Consider the following 18,706-nt stretch of genomic DNA (forward strand, 5'->3'; position numbering starts at 1 on the left):
TTTACTGAAGGAGGTTGAGAGGTGACCTGATAGAAGTTTATACAATAATGAGGGGTAATGAGGGAGTTAATGGTAGCTGCCTTTTCCCTAGGATGGGGGATTTCAAAACTAGGGGACACATTTTTAAGGTGAGAGGAGAAAGATTTTAAAAAGACATGAGAGGTAAATTGTTTGTACATTGGGAGGTTCGCGTGTGGAATGAACATCCTCAGGAAGTGGTGGATGTGTGTACAATTACAACCTTTAAAAGACATTTGCATAAGTGCACGAACAGGAAAGGTTTGGAGGGATAATGGCCAGGAGCAGGCAGGTGGAGTGAGTCTAGGATTATGACTAGTTGGACCAAAGGGTCTGTTTCCGTTCTGTATGACTCTCTGAAATCACAAGCTTTCGGAGCGCTGCTCCTTCATCAGTGAAAGTGGTCCCGGTCCACCCCAGTCTCACATCAGCACCTCCCACATCGCAACTTTCAAGGAGTTGGAGAAAAAAGGGACAGGTATTGAGCACATCACAGGGACTGGTTTCTCATTGAGTCAAGTCATTCAATTATTCAGCTCAAATCTCTGTCAGGCATGTGTCAGTCAGGAGCACTCTCATCGCTGAGTCACAAAATGCTGACTTTGAGCTCCCTGCCAGAGACCTGAGACCATGATCCACACTGGCATTTCAATACAGTATAGAGCTGGCAGAGATGCCATCTTTCAATGGTACATTAAGCTGAGGCCCTTGGAAGGACATGAGTAGAGACCTCCCTGTCCCCCTGTGTCCTGGTCAATGTGTATCACTCACATCATCTCACTGGAGAGGTGATCTGATCAAAGCACAGAAAATAGGAGCTGAAGTAGACCAATCGGCTGGTACAACTATAACAGTTAAAAGGCATCTGGATGGATATATGAATAGGGAGGGTTTGGAGGGATATGGGCCAAGTGCTGGCAAATGGAACTACACTACACTACACTAATTTAGGATATCTGGATGAGTTGGACTGGGTCTGTACACCTCTATGACTCTATGATTCTAGTTGTCAGGAGTTTCCCAGTTTGTCTCCACCCCCCCTCCCCAACCCCCACAGCTACATGTGCAGTGCTCCTCGGGGAGGGGGGAGGAGTTTAATGCTGGCTTTTTGTCCACTCCGACAGGCTCCGTTGTAGCCCTGGCAGAAATCAGTGACCACAACAAGAATGCAATCTCCTGTGAAAAAGTGTCAGATCCTTCGCACAATGTAGCAAATAAAATGAATAAATCAATCCTGGCATTGGAACACAGAGTGCTGACTGCACCTTCCCCACCCCTCCTACCCCTCGTGTTAGCTTCATTGTCACTACACATTATGACAGGGGCTCAAGAATCTCCCCTCCCCCAAGTGACAACTCAATCTTGTCCTTTCTATGAAAGCAAGTGTTTAGAACAGATAGGCCATTAACGACATTCAAATAAATAATTCAACACATGTTATATTTAACTGGCTTGTTGAATAATATGGGGAGAAAGTGAGGTCTGCAGACGCTGGAGATCAAAGCTGAAACTTTATTGCTGGAACCCCCAAGTGACAACTCAATCTTGTCCTTTCTATGAAAGCAAGTGTTTAGAACAGATAGGCCATTAATGACATTCAAATAAATAATTCAACACATGTTATATTTAACTGGCTTGTTGAATAATAAGTTCATTTTGTGTTCAAATGGTTTCTGAGGGTGGGGAGAGATCCCACAGAGCGGATGAACCCAGGAGGAAAGAAAGACCCCTGTTAAAAGTGGTGTGTTTCTTCACCCGTTTCCAGACCTGCCAACTCTTATTGTACCCATGATGTGGTGGTGCCGATGTTGGACTGGGGTGGACAAAGTCAGGATGACTTCACCCGACAAAGGGGCAGTGCCCCAGAGCTTGTGATTCCATAGAAACCTGTTGGGCTATAAGATGGTGTCATGTGACTTCTGACCATGTCCACCCCAGTCCAACACCGGCACCTTCACATAACAACCCTCCAAGCAGTCAGTCTCCAGAGGTCACAAGTCAATGCGCTGCCAATGTCCGCTATCTTCACGTCTTGTGTTGTTGTGGAGGAGTTCTGGATACCCAGGAAGTGTCCACTCAGTCGTCAGCTCACCCTAGAGCAGGTCTTTGAGTGCACAGTTGTCGTTCAGATGAGCCAGCACAGACACCATTGACTGAGGCAATGGACATCGGTAGATGTAACTAACAGGCTCCTGTACCTCTGATCTGGTGACCTTTTCTGCGAGGGATACCTAGGACATGTCTGAGAGAATAAAGGAGGAAACTGTTCATTAAATTTCAGACCTGCTGAGTTTCTCCAGCATTTACAATGCGTGTTTCAGAATTTTCTCCTGCCAGATCTCTCTGCTGTCGAGAGCACATTGGCTTGATAGGTCACTGCAAGGTGTTCTTAGCTTTTGCAATGCGTGTGTTGACTTCAGCGTCAAGTGACAGATTGCTGGTGATTGTGCAGCTTAGATACGCGATAGCAATAAACTCTAGTGTCACAGTATTCACGCGGATAGTTGGTGGCATGGTAACATCCTGGGTCATAGTGTTTGTCTTCCTGATGTTGACTGTCAAAGTAATCTCTCTGTAGAGGACTTGACACACCTTTATCTTCAGTCTCAAGTTCACCTGAACAACTTTCCAGCACTTCTGGTATTTTTCTTTTTTATTCATTAACAGGACGTGGGTGTCACCAGCATTTATTGCCCTGTCCCTAGTTGCCCCTTGAGAAGGTGGGGGTGAGCTGCCTTCTTGAACCGCTGCAGTCCATGACCCTGTAGGTGACCCACAATGCCCTTAAGGAGGGAATACCAGGAATTTGACCCAGTGACAGTGAAGGAATGCCAACATATTTCCAAGTCAGGATGGTGATTGGCTTGAAGGGGAACTTGCAGAGGGTGGTGTTCCCATGCACAGTAACTGCCACCCTTGTCTTTCTGGATGGGAATTGCTGTGGATCTGGAAGGTCTGAGGAGCTTTGGTGAATCTGCAGTGCATCTTGCAGACAGAATACACTGTTACTACTGAGCATTGGTGGTGGAGGGAATGGATGTTTGTGAGGATGTGGTGCCAATCAAGTGGACTCCATTGAGCTTCTTGAGTGTTGTTGGAGCTGCACCCATCCAGGCCAGTGGGAGTGGTCCATCACACTCCTGACTCGTGCCTTGTAGATGGTGGACAGGCTTTGGGGAGTCAGGAGGTGAGTTACTCACTGTGGGGTTCCTAGCCTCTGACCTGTCCTTGTAGCCGGTGTGTTTATGTGGTGAGGCCAGTTGAGTTTCTGATCAATAGTAATGCCCAGGATGTTGATAATGGAAATGGATATAGACAACCTTTGTAGGTGACCTGAAGAGTTTGGTTAACCGAGGTTATGAATGAGCCAAAGGTAGATTTCATTTCCATGTCAGGCACTATTTGACTGAATGAAAGAAGAGATTCGTGGAATTAATAGTCAACCTCCAACTTCCCCCACCTTGCCTTCAAACCTCCTCGAAACCCACCCCTTTGACCAAATGTTCGGCAATTCATCCAGCACCTTCCCACCTGATTCCGTGGGACTTGACTGAGGTGCCTGGGGAACTGAAGGCGCTGTATAAATGCAGGGAGGCATTGTTGTTGTCCCTCTGCCCTGTGATATCACCTCTCAACCTTTTGTCCAATGGGGATTTGAGAAGTGAAGACATTTTGGCTGCCATAAATAAATCCGATAATCTAATTTCCACCACCACCTCAGGGATAATTCCTGATCATTTCAGTTCAACATCTCGCCCCTGCGGGGAGAAACGGTTATGGGTCAGTCTGTTCAGGCCTTTAAGAGAAAAAGCTGAAATAAATTTGTTCGCAAAAGAAAACAGAAGTTGTTGGAAAAGGTGAGCATCTGCTGTCAGACCTGCTGAGCTTTTCCAGCAAATTCTGGACTTGTTTCTGATTTACAGCATCCGCACTCCTTTCGGGTTTTTAAAATAAATGAGATGTATTTATTTATTGTTTGAAAAGAATCGTGTAACTCCCACCTCCGTTTGAGAACGAAGACAACAGTCTTTCTTTTTAAAATGTTTCCAAAATGTGGGAACTCTTCAACGCTGAGGTGCCTAGTCTCAAAAGTGAAACAGAGAGATTCAACAACTGAGCCAAAGCAGAGCGGTTTTACAGATTTCAGGGCTCCAGCAGTTTTAAGGATACGCAGATGCCGAGAAGTTTGAATTTCTCAAGGCAACAGCTGTTGGGTTTCTCCAATATCCCTCCCCTTCCAGAGGAAAGGGGGTTGGACTCTGACAGAGAAATCCTGTTACTGACAGCTGCGAAAGGAACTTGTACGCGTTTATCATCGGCCCCCTTTTTTTCCTCCCTGTGTGTGCAGAGATATATCTGTATCAAACAGGAACATACTGGGTTGGAGTAAGTGTACAGGGGTACACAGAGGGGAACACGGCAGAGAGAGGAATTTCAACTGATTCCCAGCTCCTCGTTGTATCGCAGCCCGAAGTGGGCGGGAGGGGGGAAGAGTGGGAACATAGACGGTGAGTGTGGATGTTTTGTTTTGTCTGTATTGTGAAACTGTGCAGCTCTCCCTCCAGGCCCTGAAATGTGTGTGTAAAAGAGAGAGAGATTGACAATCATTCTGGAACTGGGGAGGAACAGCTGTTTAACAAACCATGTGCATTAGTCAAACTTACTCATCTTGTTGGACAGACGTAGATTGCTCTCTCTCTCTCTCTGTGTGTAAAAAGCTCAGTTTATTTCTGTCGGAATGGAGTCTGTAATTGCTGAGTGTGTAATCTGAGGGGCAGCTTTGCTTGAAGATCATACCTCAGGCCCCATGGTACAAGGGTCCTTAACATCGGAGAGAGAGAGAGAGGGATTTCCAGAGGTACTGAATAAACTCCTCCTTAGGTTGGTTTAAACAAAAAGGAAACATTTTTTTTCTCTCTGTCTGTCGAGAGTTTCTGCTGAGTTGGATTCAAAGGTTTTTATTCCAGCTCCAAGTGTTTTGTTTTTGCTGGTCATAACTTAATACATAAAACACGAAGCCAGCGAGTAAATGGGATTTTCGTTATTAATGATGTGTTTGGCACGTTTAAGGTAGACTGCAATCCCAGAGGTAAAGGGAAAGGCCTTGCTTTCCATTTCTGGGTAATGTTTCCTATAAAAGTGAACGGATCTGTTCTGATGTCAGTTTCAGTAAAACGCCACATTTTTATTGGCCTTTGGTCTGGGGTGGGGGGGGGGGGGGGAGCTGTGTTTAAGGTGGTCTGACCCGCCCATCCTTACGGTTTGCAAACATTGTCAATTGCTGCACCCCTCCTTTAAGTCAGTGAGAGATTTGTTTATTGCTGAGATGTTTGCTGGTTGGGAGGTGCTGGTTAATATTCAACAAATCTGAAGAGATCGGTTTGAGTTGACTGCCTCTCCTACACGTGTGTGTCTCAGCTGGGGCACAGTGGGTGACTCTCACACTCCTGAGTCATGGAATTGTGGGTTCAAGTATCTCTGCAGGACGTCAAAGTCGAGACTGAAACCCAGGTGCCAAGGCACTGTCAGGGGTACCGACGTTTGCGTGAGACATGTTGAACTGTATTACTGCCTGCCCTCCCAGACAGACTGAAGAAACCATGGCAGGTTTCAACAGGAACGAGGGAGTTTTCCCTAAAGACCTGGTGATCAGATTATCTGGTCATTATCACGTTGCCATTTGGGTGCTACGTTACCTCAATACAACAGTTAAAGATCACACAACACCGGGTCATAGTGGTTAAGGAGCAAAACTCCGAAAGCTAGTGCTTCCAAATAAACCTGTTGGACTATAATCTGGTGTTGTGATTTTTAACTTTGTCCATCCCAGTCCAATACCGGCTCCTCCACATCATCAATACAAGGGGAGTACTTAACTGCATATGGTGCTCTCAGAATGCCCTTTGGTTATGAAAGGTGCTCTACAGATGAAATGTATATAAATAGCAGCAGACCATATGTGCCCTGAGTCTGTACGGCCAATAAGATACTTATAGAATGTTTACAACAACTCCATTTAAATATCTGCCCTACCTCTTTACCCCTGAATGCACACATCCCAAAGTCTCTATCATTCAGCTGAGCATCCACAGCTTTGAGGTTCGAACCTGGGTGCCGGGCGCGGTGATGTAGCAGTGCTAACCACTGAGCCACCGTGCTTCCCCTTTGGTGGTGAAAATGTGTTGCTGGAATTACTGTATGGATTGTATGATTATATTCCAACCCCTATGCAGTGGAGGCACTCCTCCTAAAGCTTGTGATTTCAAATAAACCTGTTGAACTATAACCTGGTGTCATGTGACTTTGCCTTTAGTAATACATTCTAAAACTGTTCCTCCTCCTGATCTTGGGATGTCTGGACTGCAGTTCTCCATTTTCTGTCTTAATCCTTTCTTGTATTTTTGACATGCCCGAGTGTAATGGGGATGGGCTAATAGTTTAATTAGCAGTTAATCTAAACTGGGAATTTGGAAATAGTGATTCCTGAAAGCAAGCCTGTATGTTTTCGTGGTTCAGGCTGATATTAGTGATCCCAGAGCACCAATCAGAGAAGGAAAGTTAAATTCTTCCAACGTTCCTCATTAAAATATTGCTGCTGAAAGCGATTAACTGATCATTCAATGCATTGCTGCTTGTGGTTTCTTTGTGCAGAATAGCTACTATGCTTGTCTACATAATAATTGTTTTAAGATGTTTTGAGATGAGATCATGCATAATCGGTATAAGTACCTCCTCCTGGTGTTCAGTGTTACGTTGTATGTTGCTGTTAAGGTGTCCCTCTTTAAAGTGACAAAGTTTTCTTATCATTAAGTAATCACAGTTCTTATAGAAGCAAGTTTAACTGCACGTGGACACGTTTGCTCTGATTATGAGTTGATTTATAAATACTTTTGAAGTTCAACACCAATTTTGAGTGTGACAGAACCGAAACAGGAGTAGACCTTTCAGTCCATTGTGCCAATTCTGTCAGTCAATTAGCTTATAGCCGAGCTGAATCATGTTGTAGAGAAAAGTTGATTTTATTTAATCGTTAGAAATATACCAGTCTTGTCAGGTCTACACAGAGTTCGAGTTTGTAGGAAGCGCCAGAAGTCTTTTCAGCTGAATGCTAAACACCGGCTGTATTTTCATATACTTGTCCACATTCCATGCCCAATTCTTTCATCATTTCGTTTCCCCTACCTAAGCCTGGGGAAAACAAAAGAACAAGACTTTTACCCCATGGCTAACTCCATTTAGGATGTGGAGGTCCAGTGTTGGACTGGGGTGGACAAAGTTTAAAAATCACACAACACCAGGTTATAGTCCAAGTACAAGCTTCCTGATGAGGGAGCAATGCTCCAAAATCTTCTACTTCCACATAAACCTGTTGGATTATAATCTGGTGTTGTATGATTTTTAACGTAACCCCATTTAGCCTGCAGACTACAGGACAATGTTTTCTAAACTTGACTAATCCCGGGAATTGAACCCGGGTCCCTGGCGCTGTGAGGCAGAGGTGCTAACCACTGAGCCACCCACATCTTTCCTCGTTTAAATTTGTGAACCAGTGGTTGAAATCTCGGTAGGAACTGCAGGGTAGAAGCGTCATTGGCAAATCAAGGGGCATTGAGGAAACCAAACACCATCCTTGGATTCACTTTCAAACAAAGATTTCATGTGCAGTGTCTCTGGCTGATTTGCGTTCCTGATGTGTGGGCAAACAAGGTGGCTCCACCCAGCTCCACGGCACAAATTACTGGCACAGCAATATGGTACATGGCTAGAAAGTTGGCAACAACAGAAAAAAATTGTACATGCTGGCCATCTGTTTCTGTCGATGGGATTATAAAAGGGAGAGCAACAACTGAGCAAGTGCCAGATCAATGTTAACCTGTAAGTATCAGGTTTATCATCTCTTAATGTGTGGGAAAGTCAAATAAAATTCTCTTGCAAATCTTTGGCAAAACATTCAATAAAAACACTGCTGTTTTCTTAACATGGGCAGTTTATTGTCTGAAAGGCTCATTCGCCTCAATGTTTACCTGCCAACACACTGAATCTGTCAGGTTGTGCAGGAGGTTGCAAGAGATTATAGGATGAAACGCCCTGTTCAATAGAGAGAAAACCTGTGTCCCTACCGACATTACTAGACGTGATGCCCAGCTCTAGTGTGAAATACTTGTCACTCCATCCCAGACGTGTGTGATGAATGCAACCCCATCGACAATGTGTAGCACTCGTCACCATAACATGGCACCGTGTTTCTTAATTTTTTATTCATTTATGGGACATGGATGTCTCTGGCTGAGCCCAGCATTTATTGGCGGGCCCTAGTTAACCCTTCAGAAGGTGGGGGTGAGCTGCCTTCTTGAACCGTTGCAGTCCATGCGCTATGGGTTGACCCACAATGCCCGTAGGGAGGCAATTCCAGGACTATGACCCAAGTGAAGGAACGGCAATATATTTCCAAGTTGGGATGGTGAGTGGCTTGCAGGGGGTGGGTTTCCTCTATATCTGCTGCCCTTGTCCTTCTAGATGGAAGTAGCCGCGGGTTTAGAAGGTGCTGTCTGAGGATCTTTGGTGAATCTCTGCAGTGCACCTTGTAGATAGTACACACCTTTGTACAGGTTTATAAAATCATGAGGGGCATGGATAGGGTAAATAGCCAACAACTTTTCCCCAGGATAGGAGGAGTCCAAATCTAGAAGGCATAGGTTGAAGGTGAGAGGGGAAAGCTTTAAAAGGGACCTTAGGGGCAACTTTGTTTTACACAGAGGGTGGTGCATGCATGAAATAAACTGCCAGAGGATGTGATAGAGGCTGGTGAGCATCAGTGATGGAGGGAGTGGATGCTTGTGGATGTGGCACCAATCAAGTGGGCTGCTTTGTCCTGGATGGTGTCAAGCTTTCTGAGTGTTGGAGCTGCACCCATCTGGACAAGTGGGGAGTATTCCATCAAACTCCTGACTTGCGCCAATCGGAATCAATCGATCAGTAATCAGGGCTGGTAGAGCTTATAGAGTCAGACAGCAGGAAACTGGCCCACCAAGTCGACCAAGTCTCCTGAACTGAACTAGTCCCATTTACCTGTATTTGACCCATATCCTTCTAAACCTTTATTATTCATGTAACTATCAAATATATTTTAAATGTTGTAATTGCACCAGCCTCCATTTTCCACGTGTCTGTGTGGGTTTCCTCCGGGTGCCCCAGTTTCCTCCCACAATCCAAAGATGTGCAGGTTAGGGTGGATTGGCCATGCTGGGTCACCCATAGTGTTCAGGGATATGTAGGTTAGGTGCATGACTCAGGGGCAGATGTAGGGGAATGGGTTTGGGTGGGATACTCTTTGGAGGGTTGGCGTGGACTTGTTGGGCCGAAGGGCCTGTTTCATACAGTAGGGATTCTAATTACTTGACTATATTGCTAGGAGACAGGAAGGACTGCAGATGCTAGAAGCCAAGTTCAATAGACGTGTTTGCTCTTAACAATTAGCGATGGGCAGTAAATGCTGAACAAACCAGTGATACCCATATCCTGTGAATGAATTAATTAAAAAAACATTGGTCCCTGAACCTTCAGGTCTGAAACTCTGCAAGTCCCACCTGAAATCTCACTGCATCTCTTTTCTCTTTTCTTCATTCTCTTTCTCCTCCTCCTTACGATCTATTGCTTTCACCGAGCAGTTGGTCACCTGTCCACATATCCCCTTGTGTGACCTGGTGTCAAAACTGTGAAACTCCAAAGGGACCTTCTGTGATGTTAACAGTGCTGCATATGGATATGTTGATTTGGATGTGTTTTGCATGTGCGTTAACATGCAAATATAGAAATGGATACATAAAGAGGAGGCAAATCCTCCAGTTAGGGGATGGGGTTTGGTATTGAGATGGATTCAGACTTCGCAACACCACTCTGAGATTGCTACCTTGCTGTCAAAAATATAATTCACTTACAGGACTTACTGCTTCAGTAATCATAGAGTTTTAGAGATGTACAGCATGGAAACAGACCCCTCGGTCCAACCTGTCCAGGCCGATCAGATATCCCAACCCAATCTAGTCCCACCTGCCAGCACCCGGCCCATATCCCTCCAAATTCACTAGATTAGATTAGATTCCCTACAGTATGGAAACAGGCCCTTTGGCCCAACAAGTCCACACTGACCCTTCGAAGAATAACCCAGCCAGACCCATTCACCTGCCCTGTATTTACTTTTGACTAATGGGTGGCACGGTGGCACAGTGGTTAGCACTGCTGCCTCACAGCGCCAGAGACCCGGGTTCAATTCCCGCCTCAGGCGACTGACTGTGTGGAGTTTGCATGTTCTCCCCGTGTCTGCGTGGGTTTCCTCCGGGTGCTCCGGTTTCCTCCCACAGTCCAAAGATGTGCAGGGTCAGGTGAATTGGCCATACTAAATTGCCCATAGTGTTAGGTAAGGGGTAAATGTAGGGGTATGGGTGGGTTTCGCTTCGGCGGGTCGGTGTGGACTTGTTGGGCCGAAGGGCCTGTTTCCACACTGTAATCTAATCTAGAAATCTAATGCACCTACTGCTATAGGCAATTTAGAATGGCTTATTCACCTGCCCTGCATATCTTTGGACTGTGGAAGGAAACCAGAGCACCAGGAGGAAACCCACGCAGACACAGGGAGAATGTGCAAACTCCACACAGACAGTCACCCGAGTCTGGAATCAAACCCGGATCCCTAGTGCTGTGAGGCAGCAATGCTAACCACTGAGCCACCATGCCGCCCGTATATACCCATCCCAATGCCTTTTGAATGTTTGATTTCTAGTAGCCTCCACCACTTCCTCTGGCAGCTCATTCCATACACGTACTATCCTCTGCGTGAAAAAGCTGCCCATTAGGTCTCTTTTATATCTTTTCCCTCTCAGCCTAAACCTATGCCCTCTAGTTCTGGACTCCCCCACCCCAGGGAAAATACTTTGTCTATTTACCCTATCTATGCCCCTCATGGTTTTATAAACCGGTATAAGATCAACCCTCAACCTCCGACGCTCCAGGAAAATAGCCCCAGCCTGTTCACCCTCTCCCTCCAACTCAAATCCTCCAACCCTGGAAACATGCTTGTCGACCTTTTCTGAACCCTTTTAAGTTTCACAACATCTTTCCGATAGGAAGGAGACCAGAATTGCAGACAATATTCCAACAGTGGCCTAACCAATGTCCTGTACAGCCGCAACATGACCTCCCAACTCCTGTACGCAATACTCTGACTAATAAAGGAAAGCATACCAAACACCTTCTTAATACTTCTTTTCATAGAGTTATAGAGCACGGAAACAGACCCTTCGGCCCAACCAGTCCATGCTGAACATAATCCCAACTAGTCCCACCTGCCTGCTCCTGGCCCATATTCCTCTAAAGCTTTCCTATTGATCTATCAAGCCAATTGTTTTTAAACGTATTGTACCCACATCCACCACTTCCTTAGGAAATTCATTCCTTCCGCGAACCACCCTCTGTGTAAAAACTTTGCCTCTTTTGTGTTTTTTAAATCTCTCTCTCCTCTCAACTTTAAAAATGTGCCCCCTACTCTTGAAATCCCCCACCCTTGGGAAAAGGCCACTACCATAAACTCTATCTACACCTCTCATTATTTTATAAACTTCTAACAGGTCGCCTCTCAACCTCTTACACTCCAATGAAAACGGTCCCAACCTATCCAGCCTCTCTTTATAACTCAACCTTCGATACCTTGCAACATCCTGATAAATCTCTTCTGAACTCTCTCCAGCATAGTAACATCCTTCCTGTAACTGGGTGACCAGAACGGGACACAGTGTTCCAGAAGAGGCCTCACCAATGTCCTGTACAACCTCAGTATGATGTCCCAACTGCTGTACTCAAAGGACTGAGCGTTTTTTTTTATTTCACAAAAAGCAGAATGCTGCAAATGCCACTTTTAATGGGTGATGGCAGAATGCCTGTTTTCGTTTTACAATTGAAATTATCGACTGGCAAAACTACAGCAGTGAGTGGCTTTGGAATCCACGATCACAGACAATGTGATTTTGTTCTCCGGCTGTGAAAACAGGCTTTCTACTCTTTTCCAACCGCAGGGGAAGTTGACCTTGCTGAATTATGATGAAGCATTACTTTATTTTCTGTAAGAACGGTGTGTGTTGACAATATGACAGATTCAGTAATAATATGTTTTTGAACACAGACTGATGTGTATTTGTAGGAAGAGTTTGCGGGGTAGTGGAGGAAGGTGGTGAGGGAGGATGAGACTGTGGGAGAACTGCGTATTACTTTGTCTGAGAGCTGGTACAGGTTTACCGAAGAAGTAATGTGGAGGGGTTTGTGAATTTGACTGCGGGGCAATGGGATCACAGTGACTATACCCAGGTTTGTGAACTGTCAAACTGTCTCTGCATTGAGTGGGCAAGAAGGAGGTATCATGTCACAGGAAGTTAAATCCTAACATTTTATTTTAGCCAGTGTAGCAAGGTATTAATTTCCTCTGGTAAACATGGTTAACTTGACTAAGATAGTGCACAACAAAACCTGGTTCATGCTTTTGCATTTGTCAGGCAAAATGACAATCCCATTTTAAGAACATAGAAAATAGTAGGCCGTTCGGCCCTTCGAGCCTGCTCTCCCATTCAGTAGGATCATGGCTGATCTTCAAACTCAGTGTCCCGTTTCGACCTTCTTCCCAGGCCCTTTGATCTCTTTAGCCCTGAGAACTGTATCTAACTCCTTCCGGAAAACATTCAATGTTTTGGTCTCAATCACTTTCTGTGGCGGAGAATTCCAGACTCCCTTCTCTCTGGGTGGAGACATTTCTTCTTGTCTCAGTCCTCAATGGCCTCCTCTGGCTCCTTAAACCAAACCCCTTGTTTCTGGACTCCCCAGTCAGTGGGAACATCCTTCTAGTGTTTATCTTGTCTATTCTTGTTTCATTACAATTGTTAACATCGAGAGACGTGGATAAATCGCCTTTTATAATTTTTATGGCAGCAGTTATCTTTGTTTAAAGTGTGTTACATTTGGTGACCTGATTCCACTCCAGGATAATTGTGAAGAGAGGGAAAGTAATTATCCAGATGATAACGGTGCTTCAATTCATTTGTGTCTCATTGTCAGTTCATGCAATCAGATCTGACACATCATTTGTAACGCTTCACTTTGAGACCAGCGTGTTGGAGAGGTGTGACTGTGACCATCGGGCATTATCCCACCTCGTCCTTCTCTCGACACAATGATAGCCCTCTTCCCCATCCATTAGCCAAGTACCTGGGCCTCTGTAAACTGGATCCACTCTTTACTATCCAACTGTAGCAAGGGAATCCCCTGTAAAGCATTCTCTTTCCACTCCATATGCCACCTCCCCTCCCCTGGGTCCCCCATGACTTTAACCCTTAACCCTCTTACTTCACAGGAGCTCCACTTTTTCGGCTGTGGAGAGAGAAACAGAACTCATGTTTTGAGTCCAGTGATTAGATTAGATTAGATTCGCTTCAGCCCAACAAGTCAACACTGACTCTCCGAAGAGTAACCCACCCAAACCCGTTTCCCTCTGACTAATGCACCGAACACTATGGGCAGTTTAGAATGGCCAAATCACCTGACCTGTGGACTGTGGGAGGAAACCGGAGCTCCCGGAGGAAACCGACGCAGACACAGGGAGAATGTGCAAACTCCACACAGACAGTCGCCTGAGGCTGGAATCGAACCTGGGTCCCTGGCGCTGTGAGGCTGCAGTGCTAACCACTGAGTCACCGTGCCGCCATAGTCCGCCATGATCTTTCCTTCAGAACTGCATTTGAATTTGAGAGTCCACCAATCACAAAAAGCTAGCATCCAAGTTGAGCAGCTAATTGAGAGAGCAAATGGCCTTTATTTCAAAGGGACTGGTGTATTACAACAGAAAGGTTTTGCTGAAACTGTGCAAAGCTCTCATCAGAGCACAGCTGGAATACTGCGAACGACTTGGGTCCCGTTATCGGAGGGAAGATGTCCTGGTATGGGAAACAGTCCAGAGAAGGTTCACTCGGCTAATTCCTGGTATGGAGGGACTGTGTAAACACTTATTATGTTTAGTAGATTAGGGCCCGCACTTGTTAGGGTACAGAAAAATAAGAAATGACCTTAAAACATACACACTTCTTTGGGGTCAAAATCCTTGATGTGGAAAAGGTGGTTCCTGTTTAGGACCAGAATCTAGGACCAGAGGGTATCATCTCAGAATAAGAGTCACACATTGTAAGACAGAGGTGAGACATTTCTTCTCCACCCTCACAGCGCCAGGAACCCGGGTTCGATTCCAGCCTCAGGCGACTGTCTGTGTGGAGTTTGCACATTCTCCTCGTGGTTCTGGATTAGTGGTGCTGGAAGAGCAGTTCAGGCAGCATCCCAAGGAGCTTCGAAATCGACGTTTCGGGCAAAAGCCCTTCATCAGGAATAAAGGCAGTGAGCCTGAAGCGTGGAGAGATGAGGTAGAGGAGGGTGGGGGTGAGGAGAAAGTAGCATAGAGTACAATGGGTGAGTGGGGGAGGGGATGAAGGTGATAGGTCAGGGAGGAGAGGGTGGAGTGGATAGGTGGACCGTGTCTGCGTGGGTTTCCTCTTGGTGCTTCAGTTTTCTCCCAGAGTTGAGCAGATTAGGATGGATTGATCATGGAAAATTTCCCCGTTGTGTCTAAGGATAGATGGATTAGCCATGGGAAATGCAGAATTATGGGGTGGGTCAGGGTGGGATGCTTTTCAGAAGGTTGCTGTGGACCTAATGGGCTGAATGGCCTGCTTCCAATTGCAGGGATTCTATGCTTCCATTTAGCAATGCTTAAAATTTGTACCCAATCAGCAATTTTCTTTAAAGCTGATAGTTGGCACTGGATTCATTTTCAGGGATAAGGGATGCAAAAGAGAAACAAAGCGAGAGAAAAGGTTGGGATTTAGGAAAGGATATTCCCAGGTTACAGAACCATGGGAAGTGGATGAAGGTACAGATCAGATATCAGATCAGATCAGATCAGAACAGGTCTAAGGGGCAGAATGGCCTAGTCCCATTCCTTGAATAAATGGAAAACAGATCAGAGAGAAAGTAACCTGGAAAATCTGAAACTGAGAAATTAAAGCCATAGTATTTAAAGTCACCATATTCCTTTCAGACCATAGTCCTCTTCCCTCATTACTGATAGACGACCGTTGATGGTTTAACCTGAGGGTCACCATGTCTCAGGTGAGGGGAGATGTTGAAAAAGAGAGTCCTTCATGGTAACCTCAGCTGGTGCGGGAATTGAACCCACGCTGTTGGCATCAGTCTGCACCGCAAACCAGCCATCCAGCCAACTGATCTCTCTCCTCTCCACCTTAAAAATGTGCCCCCCTAGTCTTGAAATCTCCCATCCTATGGAAAAAACGACTCCCATTCACTCTATCTATCCCTCTCATTATTTTATAAACCTCAATCAGGTCACCTCTCCACCTCCTACACACCAGAAATCCTCATCTGCACTCTCCTCCCTTTTCCCCTTAACCCTTGATTCCCTAAAATAAAACAGAAAGCTGCAGACATTGGAAATCTGAAATAAATTGCTGGGGAAACTTAGCAGGTCCGGCAGTATCTGTGGAGAAAACAGAGCTAACGTTTCAAGCGGCACAGTTGGAACAGTAGTTAGCACTGCTGCCTCACAGCGCCAGAGACCCGGGTTCAATTCCTGCCTCAGGTGACTGACTGTGTGGAGTTTGCACATTCTCCCCGTGTCTGCGTAGGTTTCCTCCGGGTGCTCCGGTTTCCTCCCACAGTCCAAAGATGTGCAAGTTAGGTGAATTGGCCATGCTAAAAATTGCCCGTAGTGTTAGGTGCAGCGGTAAATGTAGGGGATGGGTCTGGGTTGGTGTGGACTTGTTGGGCCGAAGGGCCTGTTTCCACACTGTAAGTAATCTAATCTAAAAAAAAAAGCCCACAACTCTTCATCAGAACTCTTCATAGCAGCAAGGAGGAAATGTGATCGATTCCTTTACTGTATAAACATGTGCCTACCTCAGCCTTCAATAAATTTAATGACCCAGCCCCAACAGCCCCCTGATTTGCTCCTGTCAGAGAAGAAATACCTCACCTCTGAGCCACCCCCAAAGAAGAAGTTGAAGTTATTTGTCGTTGTATTCACCAGAACTTGTGCTAACTTAGAGATTCCCTCTGGTTGAGCATCTTGTGCGATGACAGATAGAGGAAATTAGGATGGAGAGAATGGACTAATTTCCACAGTGTAATCCTAGTGGTTAGGTGCTGGACTAGGTCATAGGCCTCTTGGGGCTGCCGTGTAAAGACATCCCCTCCAACACTGTAGCACCAGCTTTGATTAACGTATCTCTGTGGAGGGAGCTGAACTGCCAAACGGGAGTCTGAGCTACTCAGTTGGTGACAATTGCACTCAAACCCATGAGCTTGAGAAAGCTGGCACAGCTGTGAAGGGTTGAATGGCCTCCTGCCGTGCCATATTGATTCTGTGGATTACTGGCAGAGTTCCACATGGCGTACTTTGGCAGCCAATGTTCTTAATGCTGTTTGAAACCACCAGTTATTAGACTCCAGAGGCCACAGTTTGGTTTAGACGGCGGGTTATCCAACTGCCAACTTTCCTTCGTTGATGTTGATTTTGTTTTTAAACAAAATACCCAGCTCCCCGAACCTGTTTGGCAGGGGTTGGGATATGATAAGCTGGCCCTCCCAGAGCTCTGTTGCCATGGTAATGATCAGTTTGTAGGAGGCGGCGAAAGCTGGTGTTTCGGGGCCACACTCTTGACATTGTAAAGCGAGGCCGGGGCAGGCTGCATTCAGGTGGCGCCTTCCTCTGTAGCTGTGGAAACTTCCAGATATTTTCTAATCCACCCATTCAGAGAAATCACTGAACACATTTATGGCAGCATGGTTGGCTCAGTAGTTAGCCCTGATACCTTACAGTGCCAGGGACCCAGGTTCGATTCCAGCCTCGGGTGACTGTGTGTGGAGTTTGCACATTCTCCCAGTGTCTGCGTGGGTTTCCTCCGGGTGCTCCAGTTTCCTCCCACAGTCCAAAGATGTGCAGTTCAGGTGAATTGCCCATAGTGTTAGGTGCATCATTCAGGGGAAATGGGTCTGGGTGGGTTTCTCTTCAGAGGGTTGGTGTGGACTTGTTGGGTTGAAGGGCCTGTTTCCATACTGTAGGGAATCTAATCTATATAAAAAACACCTCTGGAGCGGGTGGGTCTTGAACCCAGGCCTCCTGATTTAGAGGTAGCACTACAAGATTCCTTTTGCACTTCTTTTAGTTTGTTCTTTCCACTTACAAATTTAAAATGTTCAAAACAAATGTCCCGATAAGGTCCTGCTGGAAATCTGAAGTGAGATTGAAAATGGTGGACCCGTCATCGTCATCATCAGCGGTCCCTTATAGATGAGGATGACTCTCTACCCCCTTGCAGGGTGAGTCTGTAGGATGCTGTACAGACCGATCAGGTTACCACAGGCTCTGTTACACTGGGGGCAGGGGGTGGTCACAGGAAGGGGGTGGGTGGTACATGCTGGACAAATGTACAAGGTCAATCAGCTTCTGGAAAGGGCTCACTCAACGAGAAAGGATAGGCTAGTCAGGCCACTGAGCTTTTATCCATTGGAGTGTAGAAAACTCTGAAGTGATTTTATTGAAACATACAAGATTCTGAGGGGAATACTAAATAAAAACTGAAAGAACTGGATACTGTAAATCAGAGACAAGAACGGAAGGTGCTGGAAAAGCTCAGCAGGTCTGGCAGCACCTGTGGAGACAAATCAGAGTTAACATTCTGTTGACCCTTCCTCAGAACTACATCCTGAGGGGCCTTGAAGGGGTAGATGCTTATGGCATGTCACCCTTTTGTGGGAGGCACTAGAATTAGGTGACTTGAAGTCTTTATTGAATTGTATAACTGACCACATTCTGTCTGTTCTCCATTTTCCTTAGATTCTCTGACCCTCACAGCTTGGTCTTGTTTACTTTGCTCTTAGTAGAGAGGAGAATCGACGTTTCGGGCATTAGCCCTTCTTCAGGCTAATGCCCGAAACGTCGATTCTCCTGTTCCCTAGATGCTGCCTGACCTGCTGCGTTTTTCCAGCAACACATTTCCATCTCTGATCTCCAGCATCTGCAGACCTCACTTTCTCCTCTTAGTAGAGAGGTCCCATTCTCACCATTTCACTCCTTAATTTACACCCATTTTATATTTCTTTATCTCTTTCACTACCATTAACAACTCGGTTATGTTTTACACTGGGCCTGTCCACCAGCTTTTTCATTTCTTGCATGTGGACATCACCAATGAGACCAACATTTATTGTCCTGAAGGCTGAAACGTCGATTCCCCTGCTCCTTGGAGGCTGCCTGACCTGCTGCACTTTTCCAGCAACACATTTTCAGCTCTGATCTCCAGCATCTGCAGTCCTCACTTTCTTCCAGAAGGCAGTTAAGAAGCAATGCTGTGGGTCTGGAGTCACTCTCCACCATCTGCTGCCTTGCTCCTCCTTCACTGTGTCTGTCAAAAGTATATTTTTAAAAAATTGATTTTTCAAACACCTTTCAGTTCTGAAGAGGAGTTCTACTGCACTTGAAACGTTAACTCAGTTTCTTTCTGCACCGATGCCTTTGGACCTACTGAGTTTCTCCAGCACTTTGTGTGTTTGTTTTAGAATCCTTACGGTGTGGAAACAGGCCCTT

General features: G+C 45.8%; 1 protein-coding gene across 6 annotated transcripts in view; it reads left to right on the forward strand.

The window, feature by feature from the left end:
• lzts2a (leucine zipper, putative tumor suppressor 2a) overlaps positions 1-18,706 on the forward strand; it is a 218,523-nt gene that overhangs the window by 12,055 nt on the left and 187,762 nt on the right. For 3 of the 6 annotated variants that reach the window (XM_043713071.1, XM_043713072.1, XM_043713070.1), the window contains exon 1: positions 4,283-4,526. The exons of 1 other annotated variant lie outside the window; for it this stretch is intronic. The gene's annotated coding sequence lies outside the window, so the exon portion shown is untranslated. 2 more of the 6 variants (XM_043713077.1, XM_043713074.1) reach the window with 2 other exon arrangements.

Source organism: Chiloscyllium plagiosum, chromosome 22 (assembly GCF_004010195.1).
Source record: "Chiloscyllium plagiosum isolate BGI_BamShark_2017 chromosome 22, ASM401019v2, whole genome shotgun sequence".
Taxonomy (NCBI): domain Eukaryota; kingdom Metazoa; phylum Chordata; class Chondrichthyes; order Orectolobiformes; family Hemiscylliidae; genus Chiloscyllium; species Chiloscyllium plagiosum.